The sequence below is a fragment of the Osmia lignaria genome, chromosome 14, assembly GCF_051020975.1.
Source record: "Osmia lignaria lignaria isolate PbOS001 chromosome 14, iyOsmLign1, whole genome shotgun sequence".
Classification (NCBI taxonomy): domain Eukaryota; kingdom Metazoa; phylum Arthropoda; class Insecta; order Hymenoptera; family Megachilidae; genus Osmia; species Osmia lignaria.
The window spans coordinates 5,182,569-5,195,923 of NC_135045.1; the positions used below are offsets into that span (position 1 = coordinate 5,182,569).

The 13,355-nt window shown below is 35.1% G+C and overlaps 1 long non-coding RNA gene across 2 annotated transcripts in view; it reads right to left on the reverse strand.

Annotated features, from left to right (window-relative positions):
• Window positions 1–1,466: 1,466 nt before the first annotated feature.
• The window catches only part of LOC117607278 (uncharacterized), a 65,521-nt gene continuing 53,632 nt past the window's right edge, over window positions 1,467–13,355 (reverse strand). The window contains exons 2-3 of one of the 2 annotated variants that reach the window (XR_004582159.1): window positions 5,349–5,674; window positions 1,467–1,788 (exon numbers count right to left, since the gene is read on the reverse strand). This is a non-coding gene — a long non-coding RNA (uncharacterized LOC117607278). Of the gene's footprint in view, window positions 1,789–2,638; window positions 3,612–5,348; window positions 5,675–13,355 lie in introns of those variants that run through there. The other variant, XR_013063379.1, reaches the window with a different exon arrangement.

Here is a 13,355-nt window from a genome sequence, read left to right on the forward strand (position 1 = left end):
AGCCACCGCTGGATTTACGAGCACCGCCACAGAAGAAGAGAGTCGCGTGGCTTGGTCAAACTCATCCCCTCATCGTATTTTCTTCTTCTATCTTCGATTCAATCGTATACCGCTGTCCTCTTCCGTTCGACGGTTTTATTCGTTGAACCGGCTCGTTGGAGCCTTCGGGACACATTGGAAAAAAGAACGCGATAATCTATGGACGTTGCGGGGCCCTTCGGGGTTAGGTCGATAACTTTTGAAATTCAAGCTGACCGAATTGAAAGTTTGTAAATGAGCCAGGCCCGCAGCGGGCGTGTTTACGACGATTTCCATGACGTTTAAAGCGCGCGAACGATATACACCCCTTCGCGCTGAACGACTCTTTATGACAACCCTGATACGCCCTTCGCGCCTTGACTTTTCGGTGAAAGAGCAATCTTCAGGTATCATTTACATCCTAACTGCATAAACGTATCAGATGATTACCTTCGATAACTGGAATCATAATAACGTAGTTGGTATACTTACTGCTAATCTAGTTCATCATTTTATTGTTCTTATTGATCCTTAAACAGCTATGGAGAAGATAATATGTAATGTAGAATAATATTTTGAATTATGTACAGTATCAAGCAAAGTAGGTTTCCTTAACGAAAATGGCGATATAGAGAAAGTTGAAATTTTCAAAATTTTAATTTTGTAGATATTAATATTAAAAGTGATGTAGAAATAAAATAATATAATTCAAATTCTCCTGCGTAAATGTTCATACACAAGTGGTGGGGAGGTATAGAGCTATATATGTATATGGGACATATACATATGTCCCTCCCTTGCATCGTTATTCTCCCCGGGGTCACTTATCGAAAGTGGCAGAAATTTTGGGAAAGTGATAACTACGGGGGTGGGGGTATCGCCATTTTAGTTACTTTAAACTGAAGTAATGTTTAGTAAGAAATGTGAGGCAGAAATAAAAATGAATGTTCTTCAGATCTCTATCTCAGCATCGTTCTTACATTTTCAACACGAGAACGTGAAAATGACTCTACAGCGGTATCCTTTGAAGATTTTCAGAAAGTCAAAGCGGCGACTTGAGAGTAAATGTCTTGTTGATAGATTTTTACGACACTCGAAGTTTCTCTGCTCCTCCTTCCGTCTTCCGCCTCTTGATTTATTTTGTTCAGCTAGATAAAGATTCCTGTACAGCTGCACCACTATCACCTATGTTAAATTTCAATTTTTTTGATTTTGAATTTTATTCCTTTTGTTAAATAAATTTTCGGTAATAACCAGAGTAAAAGTTATGAAGAAGAAATATGAATTGAATATTTGCTAATTAACAACGATGTGTTATACAGTGTTAATTTTAACAAGAAATCTAATATTTTGTATTATAAATACTCATAAAATTTTGAAGTAACATTTCTGTTATACAAATCTTGATGAAGTCTAACTTCAGATTGAACATTTCTTATCTACTCTCGAATAAGGAAATGCGAGGTGTCTCCTTCCCAAAATGTCGAAATCTGTTTCTCGTCTCGTAATGCGCTTCGGATTTCATCGTGAAACCACCTTGTTTGTCCCATCCTGTTCCGCGTCCTGCACGTATGTACACACCCCAAGTGTCCACTTTCCAGGACTTCCGACGGAAAGGACACTCCTGTTGGCTTAATGGTCTCTCCAGCAGTCGCGACAGTATGGATTGCTACTTCTTTCTTCTCCTCCTCTCATCTACTTTACGCTTTTCCTCTTGGATGCTCCGCGGAACCATCGAGCACCCTTTTGAAGTCCATGAGAATGTCGCACCTATCGGAAGTAGGTGTACTTTCATTTTCAGACTGGTGCTTTAGAAAATTACCCATAGAAATAAATGACGGTGAGTTTAATCTTTAATTAAAAAAAAGCACCTAATTAATTTGTACAGGATATCTAAAAATGATGACGTCTGAATCGTCCAAATAATTTCCATCGAACGGAAATAAAATAAAATCAATAGTAAATATTTGTACTTGACTTAAGTTCACTTCCTTCCTGGAAGAAGTTAAACAATCAATGGGGGGTTGAGGAACAACAGAGGAAAAACGAAATTACCGTCTCGAGGACATGGCGCCATGTTTCATCCGAACACATCCCAGGAAACTTTTACATCCATGGACACTTTAATTGATGCGACAATATTTGTCCCGACTAAAAGTCGTCCGATTTATTTAGGACGAAATGGGTTGTCTGTTCATATATACCTACTTTGTACCCGCTTCACTGCGTACACGTACTAGCAACCGTTTTCTAAGCTACTAAACGAACTTTCATGAACAAGTCATCAGACATGGATTTCCCGTTGGGAATATTTAGTGTACCTCAAAGGATCAAGCGTTCCTCATTAACGAGGATTTAAACTAGTTCTCCGAGGATTAAACAGGATGCATGTCCTTTCTGAAACGAAGTGCAAATAGAGTGAATACATTTTAATCTTCGGATGGCGGACCATGGAGAGAGCCTCAATTTTAACAACAATGGTAGATTATTAAAAGACTTAAAATTTTTTTAATTACGGAGGCAACAGTTTTTAAATTTGTAACATTTGTGGAAATTTAAAGATACGATAGAAAAGAATCGATTTTTTAAAATATCAACATTTATTTTTTTATGCCGATCATTGTCTTTGCAATTTTGTAAAAATATTAATTTTTATTAGAATATCACTTATTAATTTCAATCTTGATATCAACTCTTCTGGTACTTATCGAAATAAAGTGATCGGTTAGATCTGATTTATCGATTAGAAGAAATGGTAGAGCTTCTTCAGTGGCAGAAAGAAAGAATGAATTTTCCTAACTGTGGAGGAGCGGGAGACAGAAAAATGAGGTAGTCGGTTGCTTTTAGAATGGTCGAACAGAACTCCACCCCCCTAATCGAACGATCCCGCCGAAGTAGACACTTCACTTTCTGGTCAGTCTTTGTAGTAGCCGACTATCCGATCCATTAATACAATTATCTGGTAATTAGAACGATAGAGGAAAAGGTTTTGCCGCTATCATTCGTGTTCAACTATTCGAGATCGCCTGTACAATTTTCTTCTTCTGTGTGGTATTTCTCGTCAAACGTTTTAATGGATACTATTCCAGTGGAAAATTCCTGAACTGGAATATTTCCTAAACACCTTTAAGTGTTTTGATAACAAAGTTAAAAGTCGTGGGAAGATTCATATATCATTCGATACCTAATGAAGGATCTTTGGAAATAATTTAATACTTTTAATTTTCAATGTTTTATTTAACATTGGTATTTTGACTTTTCAATTTAGAATTATTTTTTTCTACTTTACGTTAGTGTTGAAGCTGAATTTCGCTGTCGTGACAGCAACTAATGAATTATACATTTCTTTCAATTATTCAGCATGCATTTAAAAAAGTGTACAGATGCTGGCGGTCACCTGAAGAGGGTGAAAGAGTTATGAAAGAAGGGTAGTATCCACTTGAGCACGTGCTGTGTTCCGCGAAGGAATCTTGTTTTTCTTGATGAAAGCAACCCTTCCTATGAATGGGTTACGTAACACTCGACGAATATTTTCGTAGCTGTGCAATTCGAGAAAAAGGATCAGATTTCTAGTAGCCCATCTGGAGTGGAAACTGAAACGTGAAAATCTTTTCCCTTGTTTTACAGTTATAAATGCGTTTGCTGATTTTTACAATACGTTATATTAAAACTTTACTATAGAGATTGAAATTTAAGACATTATTTTTTAACCCCTTCATTATGATAGTCTCTGCCAAAAAACCGTACTCGTACATTTTTATATTAAATTGACTAATTCAATATCCGATTAAAAATAAAATAATTTCGTTTACAAAATTTTATTTGTAATAAGAAATTTTTATTTCTAATTATTATTAAAAAAAATTTATTTTTAAATGTAAACCCTTTGCATTGGACGTCTATGTCAGTGAAAGGGTGTACCATAATTTAAAATTGAAATTATTGCATATTAAATAATAAATTTTAAAGCGTAGAAAACCTGATATGATCGCACTTCTAATATATGGTATCTAAACTGAAATAAACTTTTCTAACGAGAAGTGTCGATTTCTTTCCTTCTAACCAATCTTCTACGAGTTCTAACCGATTTCAGATTAGTATAACTTTCTCTGCAATTATGTTAACCGTTAGATTTATTCTCGCAGTAAATGTCAGGCTGGTGATATGTCGTTTGATGGAGAAATTACGAAATTAAAGTCTAGTGAGCATTCGAAAGAACCCGTTGATAAACTTACGTGTTTCTGATTGCTTCTTCACTGATTGTGAGTCCGAGTTGACTTTTACGATAGGTACTTACAGGATAGGTACTAAGGAATACGTAACTAGTAAGAGTTAATAGATGTTATCTTCTAATTCCTGTTTATAGTCAATATGTTGCAAGTTCTACTTATTAATAGAAATTTGTTGTAATCTTTGTTATGGTGTTTTGCAATTATAACCTTCTTTCCTGTCTAGGAATCATCCCTTTGTTACAATTGGAACTATTTTTAACTATCAAAAATGGAACATTGTAACTCTACATTACCTGACATTTGGTCTTGAGAACGTTATATTTTGAATTACAGAAAATACGAACCCTTTAAAGATACTAACAAAAATAAGAAAAAAGCCTATACTTAAATTCCTGCTATACTAACAGAGACAAATGGCAGATGTTAAAAATAAAATCAAAAAATTGTAAATCTCTCTGCTGTAAACCTAGGATAAACCAGGTACAAGGCTGTTCGTATCAGATGTAGATATAACAACTATCACTCCAGTAGTTTTACAGGCGAAGTCCAGGAACGTGTCTTTGCCAACTGCCAGGTTCTATCGACGAGCAACAGTATCGGGGCAACATTTGTTGGCGAAGGTAGGACCGAGGGTGGACGATCCTCTCGAGCCACCCGCTAATATGCCAAAATGCTGTGGTCGGCTAAAGAGGTCGGTAAATCTACGCACCAACGTTGCTTCCTTTTTTTCTCTCGAACTGCACGCGAGCCGGACAGGAGGCAGATGCGCCCCCGCGAGCGAACAGCTGTACGATTGTCCATCTCGTTTCCACGTCTACTCGTTCATCCTCGAAAAAAGCCCACCGAAAGATACGGGGATAAGGATCGCGAAAGGGAGAGAAGAAAAAAAAAAATAAAATGAAATGGGAAGAAAAGAAACAGGCGAAATGTGTGTATGTTACAAAAGGAAATGAAGATAGGTGGATAAAGATAGGCGTAGGAAAGGGGTGTCGTGGGAGGAGGGCGGAAAGGGTTGCTCGAAGAAAGAAGAAGCCGGAATGACGAAATGTGCCACGCGACGGCAGTTGAAACGTAACAAAAATTGATTGAGAATCTTACCCCGTCATCGCCGCTCGAACATCTGGCCCTCCTGGCTATCGACGGTAATCACAGCCAGTCAACGAATAAAACATTCCCGAGTGTGATCCGTTTAACGGATGTAATGCTCCCAGATACTGCCCAATTAGAACGGTATCTTTTATCCGAACTCTGCACCAAGCCGTTGATTAGTCGATTCGAAATATTTATTATGGTCATTCGAATGACTCGTATAGATGTACCGGTAGGGTAGCTGTGTGCATCGCAGCTGAAGATAGAGGAACGTCTTTCGATGTGGTTTCCATGTTGAAGATCTGGTCAGTTTAACGAGCCTGAACAGTTACTACCTGTTTCAGCAAAATGAATGATATTTCTTACGTATATTTATATTGGTGATACATAAACAAATACATATTTTTATAAAAAGTGAGTAGGAAATCAAGTCAAGTAGACTTTCCTAGGGGAAATAGTGATGTACAGGAAGGAATTCTCTACTCACCCCAATACTCTAAATTTTATATTCCTTGCAAAAGTATTCTATTTTTTTTTATTTATTCAAAAGTAAACTTACTTATATATCAAAAAATTGTAAATCCTAATGAAGAATAATATAAAGTAATTATTTATTTAACTGATTAAAAAATGGGACGTATCACTTATTTCCCCCTATAATGAATTAGCGGTGTCGGTCACCCATGACCTCATCGCATTCAACGTCTTAACTAGCGAGTCGTATATTAACTTTTTATACGAAAATTTCGATGAATTATTGGAAGACATTCCATTCGAAGCCGTGCATCCTGAATTCTAAACGGATTAGTCGCGGGGGGCCAATCAGCTGACCACCATGATCTTCGAATTCAAATCCGTTGAATTTTCATATGTGTGACTATTAAATGAAATAATTCTATTCATAAAATTTTATTTACAATAAGAACATTTTTTAGCATAATTGTCTTATCAGATTTTCAAGATAGAACAAACGTTTATATAAATTTTCTTTTTTTATTTATGTGTGCTGAATCGACCACTGAAGTTATAACCATATGTCACACTGCGCCCTGTACGAACTTCCAAATAATTTCTTTCCATACAACCAGTAACCCCATTACTTCTTATACAACGCGACACTATTGGTCTGCGTATCCTTGTGCTCCATGCAAATTCGCAGGTGTCCTTTTCACGCACCTTGAAATATGGAGTACCCTTAAGATATGGGACGGGCTGAAGCACCCACAACGAAATGTAATTCATAAATATTTTAGCCCGCCATTTACGTACATGAACATATTATTTCATTTGTAACGTACGTAGCGACACTAACATGAACTCTTGCGTGAAACGCGAAATTATGCGCGTTGATACACGCGTCCTTGATACATACGGTTTTAACGGGACCCCTGGGTACTTACTGTTCCCCGTGAAATGTTGCTGGTTTATTTTAAATTTAAATTGTTCTTCGTTAACATGCAAATCGCTGTGTAATAATACTAATTTCAGACAGTTGGTCTGAGTGAACGATTGTGCTTGTAATTATCAAAGAGTATAATTCATGAGATAATTGGAGTGTTGTGAATTTGAATTTTTATTACACCTTCGTTTTAACTCTTCAATGTTGAAATAACGAACTTAAGAATTTAATTTTCGATTAATCTAACAAATTTATTTCAAAAGTGATATAAAAGATGGTAAAATTTGTAGAAACAGATGATTACATGATTTAATATTTGCATGAGGTGGCATTGATAAATTCAGTAATCAAATTGCGGTTTCGGGACCAAACCTATCAGATTTTTGGAATTAAGGAGCAGATCGCGTGACTGACACGCAGCTTGTAAATAACCTAACCGCTAACCACAAATCACCCTTTCTCGTTTCCTTGATAATTTTGGATACCAATTAGAGCTGTCAAAGACAAACTTGTGACTTCTTTAACCAGCAAACCAAAACCACAGCTGACTCTCGAAGACAGACGATTTAGTAGTCACATTGCATGCTTATGTAAATCAACTTTGTACGAAATACTGATATATAATGTATTACTGTTAATTTAACAGAAGATGATGTGTTACTAATCAGCAGCAACAGACTAACTGAATATTTAATACGTAAGATAAATTCTGCAGGTAACATATTTATTACAGTATGAAAAGTACCTCATGTTAAATTAATATCGTAATAGAGACGTTACATAAGTATTAAATATATACATTTCATTTAATTTTCCAACTTTTAACATCCTTACATAAATTACCATTCGTGATCCGATATTTCTTATTAAGATCCTTTTTAATATCAGGAGGAAGAACATCTTGAGCCATTCTATAGACACTTCGCTCGGTTCTGTAACTACCAATTAATAATACATAAACCTTAAATAACTCTCGACAACATTACTTAATTATTCTCATAGTAATTAATTCGCGGCTTATAACAGATTTAACTGCATTATTATAGCTCATGAATATGTAGAAACCGTCAATTTATGGGCTGCTCTTATTTTTCAGCGAATTCATACGCGTTTATCGGGAATCAATTTATTAGTCGCGATTAATTCGAAATCTGGTACGTATTAAGTTTCAACGGAGAAATGACGTTTTTAATGTGACGCGTTTGTTAATAAATTACGGAAAGGGCTTTGAATAAGTTACAACCGTACGGGAATGGTTGGCGCATTGCACCGTGACATCGAGCGTGACTTTTCGAGCACACACGTCCTGTAATTTCAGAAACAAGTTCTCGCGCAGGGCATGTTGTGTAATCGGGCCAGGAACAAGTGAAGTGACGACGTGCTTTTTACTTGCAAATCATAAAATATTAAGCGCTTTGGAAAGTTCACAAATGTAGGTACACGGATTTTATTCGTACCTTTACTTTAAGGCGGTTGACTCACAAACACATTTTATTAATGACGTGGCTTTAAAATTGAACCAGATATAAATAATTGATATTTTCAATATGGAAATTTATAGAAATAATGAGAAAGCTAAACAACATTAATAGAGATACAGATTATCATCTCAATTTCATCTAGAACATACTCCTCCCCTTTGTTATTTTTTAATTACTCAGCTGGTCAATTAAAAGTTGATAGGTTAATTAATGAAACAGTCCCTATAAGGAAGGATAAAAGTAACAAAGCCCTTGACAAGGCTAAGTAATTAAAAATAAGAAGACGATAATTGAACGATCAACTTATATGTCATCTTTCGATGATCAAGGATTTATTAATTGATACAGTCGCGAAACTACGTTAAACCTCGTTTATGGCAATTTTAACGAAAACTGCTTATTAAAAGCATGATCTTGAAGTCTGTAAATAGTAAGCTTGCAATAAATATTTGATCTCATTTTTCATTCTTATTATAATTATTGCCTTTATATATGTATAATTATACACCCCTTTTTATTATTCTACGTGTCTAACACACTTATTATCTGCTGTTATAAATATACATTTAATTGTACTAACTCAGATGATAGTAATCTAAAAAGTGTAAATAGTATTGTTACTTGTCTTTTCTATAGAATTACTTCATTCAGAAGTGTGTTCTAACGCAACAATACAGTCGTGATTAAATCAGGCTTCCCAAGAAAAAATGGTGATGATTCAGAGTTCTCATTCTTCCCCATAGACATCCTCTGGGAGAATGACAATGTAGGAAACAAGATCCATATATGTATGTATATAAAAGTCTGGTCCCATCATTTGCGTATAAACGTTTATGCAAAAACATTTGAATACCTACCTTTCAGAGATATACTAAATTTTATATTATTTAGTAACAAAAAATTATGATATTTTTTTCTAACTTATTTTTAACCCTTTGCACCATGAAGCCATTTCTGGCGTAACAAAATTAGTTTTCTCTAGAACTCTACTTCAGGTGTGACATTTCATACTATCAATAAAAGTTAAATCAGAGTTGATTGAGAACATGTTAAGAAAACAATTAACATCCTAAAAATTAAGATTGTAAATTTATCTATTCTCATCAGATTTCAATAAATTCTTGGGAAGAAATTTATTTTTATAAAAATAAAAATTTTACAAAATTAAGAATTTCTGCTTCTCTTATATCGCCATTTTCTCTAGGTAAGCTGGATTTGATCGCGAGTGTACACTTGAATCATCTCAGGATATCTGTCCACACGAATATAAATCCTGTCGATTCGAAAGTTCTCCTCACCAATTAACCCGTTCTACCTGTGAAACAAAAAGAACGTACCGCGGGGCTACCGTACGGTGGGATAGAACTCGATGGGTTAATAATAAACACAGGACAGCGCGCGTAAGTCTTTAACGACAGTGAAGAAAAATAGAGAAAGAGAGGTTTTTGTGAATGAAGATCAGCGAACGAAGGATCGTTCGAGCGGTTTCCCACGAAGACCTCTTTCTCGTTCCCTCTCTTGTTCGAGACGGTCGAAGGAGGATGCGCAGTGCCAGGACCATTCGTCCTTCTGTTCTGAATGGAAAGGAAGGATAAGCGGAGAACTGCTAAACTCTGCGGGGGAATTTATCAACGTCCGGATACGAATCAGCGTGGCTTCGTTTACAAGACAAAGCTCAGCGATGCGGTCGGTACTGAGAGACGAAACGGAGAAGACGGATACACGGATACGTTCATAGGCGCCGATTTTATTCTCACCAGGCGAATATTTGTCCGTCCCGAAGACAATTTATTAGACGAATTCGAGGATCATTTTAATTATCCTTACGCGTCCTGTTTTTAAGTTGAAACGTAAATAACGGTAATTTGAAATTGCAATTAAACTTTATTGGGATCGTGAGAAATTTTTTAATTAGGCTTTCTTCAATTCGTGTTTATATAATTATTTTAAAATTTACATCATAAAAGTGACTTTTCATAAAAGTCTATGAGCACCTCACCTGGACATAAATATCTCATGCAATTACCTTAGAATATTGATTAAAAATAATTACTTTTATATATTCACATTTATATACTCGATAATGATATATTAAAAGGAAAAGTATGTTTTTTGTTTTTTTATAAAAATCACAATGGCAAAGATTCTATGTTCAAGGTCTTATTTTTGAGGTCATGAAAGATTTTCGTGATTGGAAGAAAATATAATAACGATGATGTACACGTCAACTACCCGGAAAATAAAGATGTAGGACATTGAAGTGAACGAAGAGGAAGGATTGGATCGTCCTGATCCACGGAGGGCCGAGGATCTCGAGTTACTAATTAAGACACCGGCGGATCGGCCATTGTCTCCCTAAGAAAAGAAAAAAGAAACTCACATTTCTCTCCCCGTCCGAGTGTTTGCGATTAAATCAGCACGTCCGATCGAGCGAATTAAGTCCTCGGCGTGGGTGGACCCTACCGGCGAGGAGGATCAAAAGGACCAAAGGATCTCGTCCTGATTCTCCTCTCGTCCGACTCTCTCTCGTACGTGCAATAGCGGCGAGCACAAATAAACTCGGACGAAGGGAAATTTGCATGCTTGATTCCTTCGTGGAGGCTACCTGAACGTATCGACGAAAGTGCGTTCGTTACGATTTAATTAGACTAACCTGCTGAAATGTATCTTCGTTTAGCTTTAAAGTAACAATATTCTTAAATAATTTGGAGTGAGGATACTAATTTTATATCTGAATATCTTTTCATTTTCTCCTAGTTTTGTTAGCATTTTGTTTTCCTAATCGTTGTCTCCTCCTCTTCCTATTTTCTTTCTCCTCTTAGCTTAGCAACGTGAAATTATTGTTAGAAAATAGAAATGAATTAAATAAATTGATGCCCAATTTAGAGAAAGGAAGCGAGATTAAGAAAAATGGTACCATCAAATACCATTCCCAAGTTGTCTTAAGTAATGATTTTTAATTTATCATTCTATCTTATATGGGTAGTACCTCTAATTAGCCGAGGAAAAAACATTCATAGAGGAACAAGTATAAACAACTAATTATTGATAGCTACGATGCAACTTATCCCAGATAAGTGAGATGTCTTTAATTGGCTTGTTAAAACACAGTTTCGAGAAATTGGATAAGAATGCCTTGGATGTCTCGCTTAGGTACAAGCCTCCGGAATTTATTGCTCCTGGACGGTCCTTTCTCCATTTTCACATTCCATGATAGAGTCTCTTGAGTGATTTTCATTATAATGATACCAGAATTTATTATATTTACAGTTAGAGTGCACCTGATGTATAATAGCTTTATAAAAGTAACATTAAGGTAACACATATACTACACCTATTTAAACTATTGAAATTTAGAAAAATTTAGAAAAAGTACAATAAATGTGAATTTAAAATGTTTAAGGAAAAAATATGAAACTTGAAAATGAACTGATGTATTTGAAAAATGTCAAACAGTTTATTTTGAATAATATTATTTTAGAAAATAATTTTTGTAAATAATTTTAATTTTTTTGAGTAAATAATTTTGAGTTTATTTTTGATCTGCTGTATAGAAACTATGTGCTTAAGAAACTTTTTTGAGTAACTGTACATTTATTATCCGCCATTGTCCATATAGTTCATAAATCACATCTTATTTCTTTCTTTAGATTTAATTACAACGAAACACATAATTAACAATAGATAATAGGTCAGGACGTTCAAAGGGGTTTCGTGTTTCCCGGGTTCTAATTGCTTGTGTAAAGCACGAGCATCTCTCATGATTAGTGTCCTTTCCTCAGATCTTAGGAATTACTTTGCAAGATAGAAATCTCGGGCGCAGAAAACGGGGACAGAAGGAAGATTTGACGTTTCGATTTCGGTGGCTCGTGGATCGGAGTACTAATTAAGACGTTCAGTCCCCGATTGTCTTCGGAACCAAGTATCTCTGTCGATCTTATTCCTCAAGGGACGACGATTAAATTCGTCTTCGAAGAGACAATGGAACCTTCGTCTTTCCTGGCGCCACTTCTTTCGGCTATACGTATTTGGTGTATTTTTATTATCGTATCCAAACTGTCTCCAATATCCTCCTTTTATTCTGAAGGAAGTATTTTTTTTCCAACGTAAAGGATATAAGAATAAATTAATTCAATTACGATACATTTCAAAAGCACATTAATCTTTATAAGTTGAACCCAAATCTTCGAGATACTTCAACTAAGGATACAGTTAAATTATTAAATCCGACTTTCATATATTGGAAAAATAATATCTAAAGAAAACTCAGTGTCTAAAATTGAATTAAAATTATTGCTGTTTCAGCAGTCCACCATTTAGATATTAAATTTTTTTTAAATTAAATGATATATCCTAGGATATTTTATAAAGTGAAATTTACTTTTTCTCATCATATATTCATCATATAAAATATGTAAACAGTTTATAGAAAAAAGAAAGATAATGATTTAAAATTATTAAATTAAGAACACTTTTTATGATATGACTTGGTAAAATGTGCCTAAGATCTACAATAGATTGATTGCACCGTGCACTATTCGGTGCTTCTATGCAACCATGTTGCGCAGGTTGCCAACGATTAGGGGCATTCCGGTATCTATCATATACGAATAGTATTCAAATATTTATTAAACGATCTAATTCTATAAAACAATTACTATTTTATTCCTGCACAGCTATCTATTATTAAATATTCAAAAATTATACAAAAATAATCGAAAATTAAAAAACAATTTTAAATTACTTGAACAAGTTGGTACTTACGTGAGTTATTATATTTTTACAGTAGTTTTATCATCAATTTCATTAATGAAAGGGATACGAAGTTTTTCAATTTGTTCCGCTTTTCTTAATAAAACCATAGAAACGAAGAAATCTCGCGAAACGAAAGAGAAGCTTTGATTTTCCGTGGGGGTGTGGCGAGACGTCGTTAAGGGTGCTTATTGAAACTCCACGGACGATGAAGAAAATAAAACGTAAAAAAGAAAGAGAGAAAGAGGTTTCGAATATCTTTGAAAATCGTGCTCGCCCGATAGATTGAGGTGCCGGAAGAAGGGTGTGGCTCTTATATTCCGGGTATATGTATAGTGAGAATCCCTTTTATGATAAATGGTCAGTGAGAACGTTCCTTCTCCT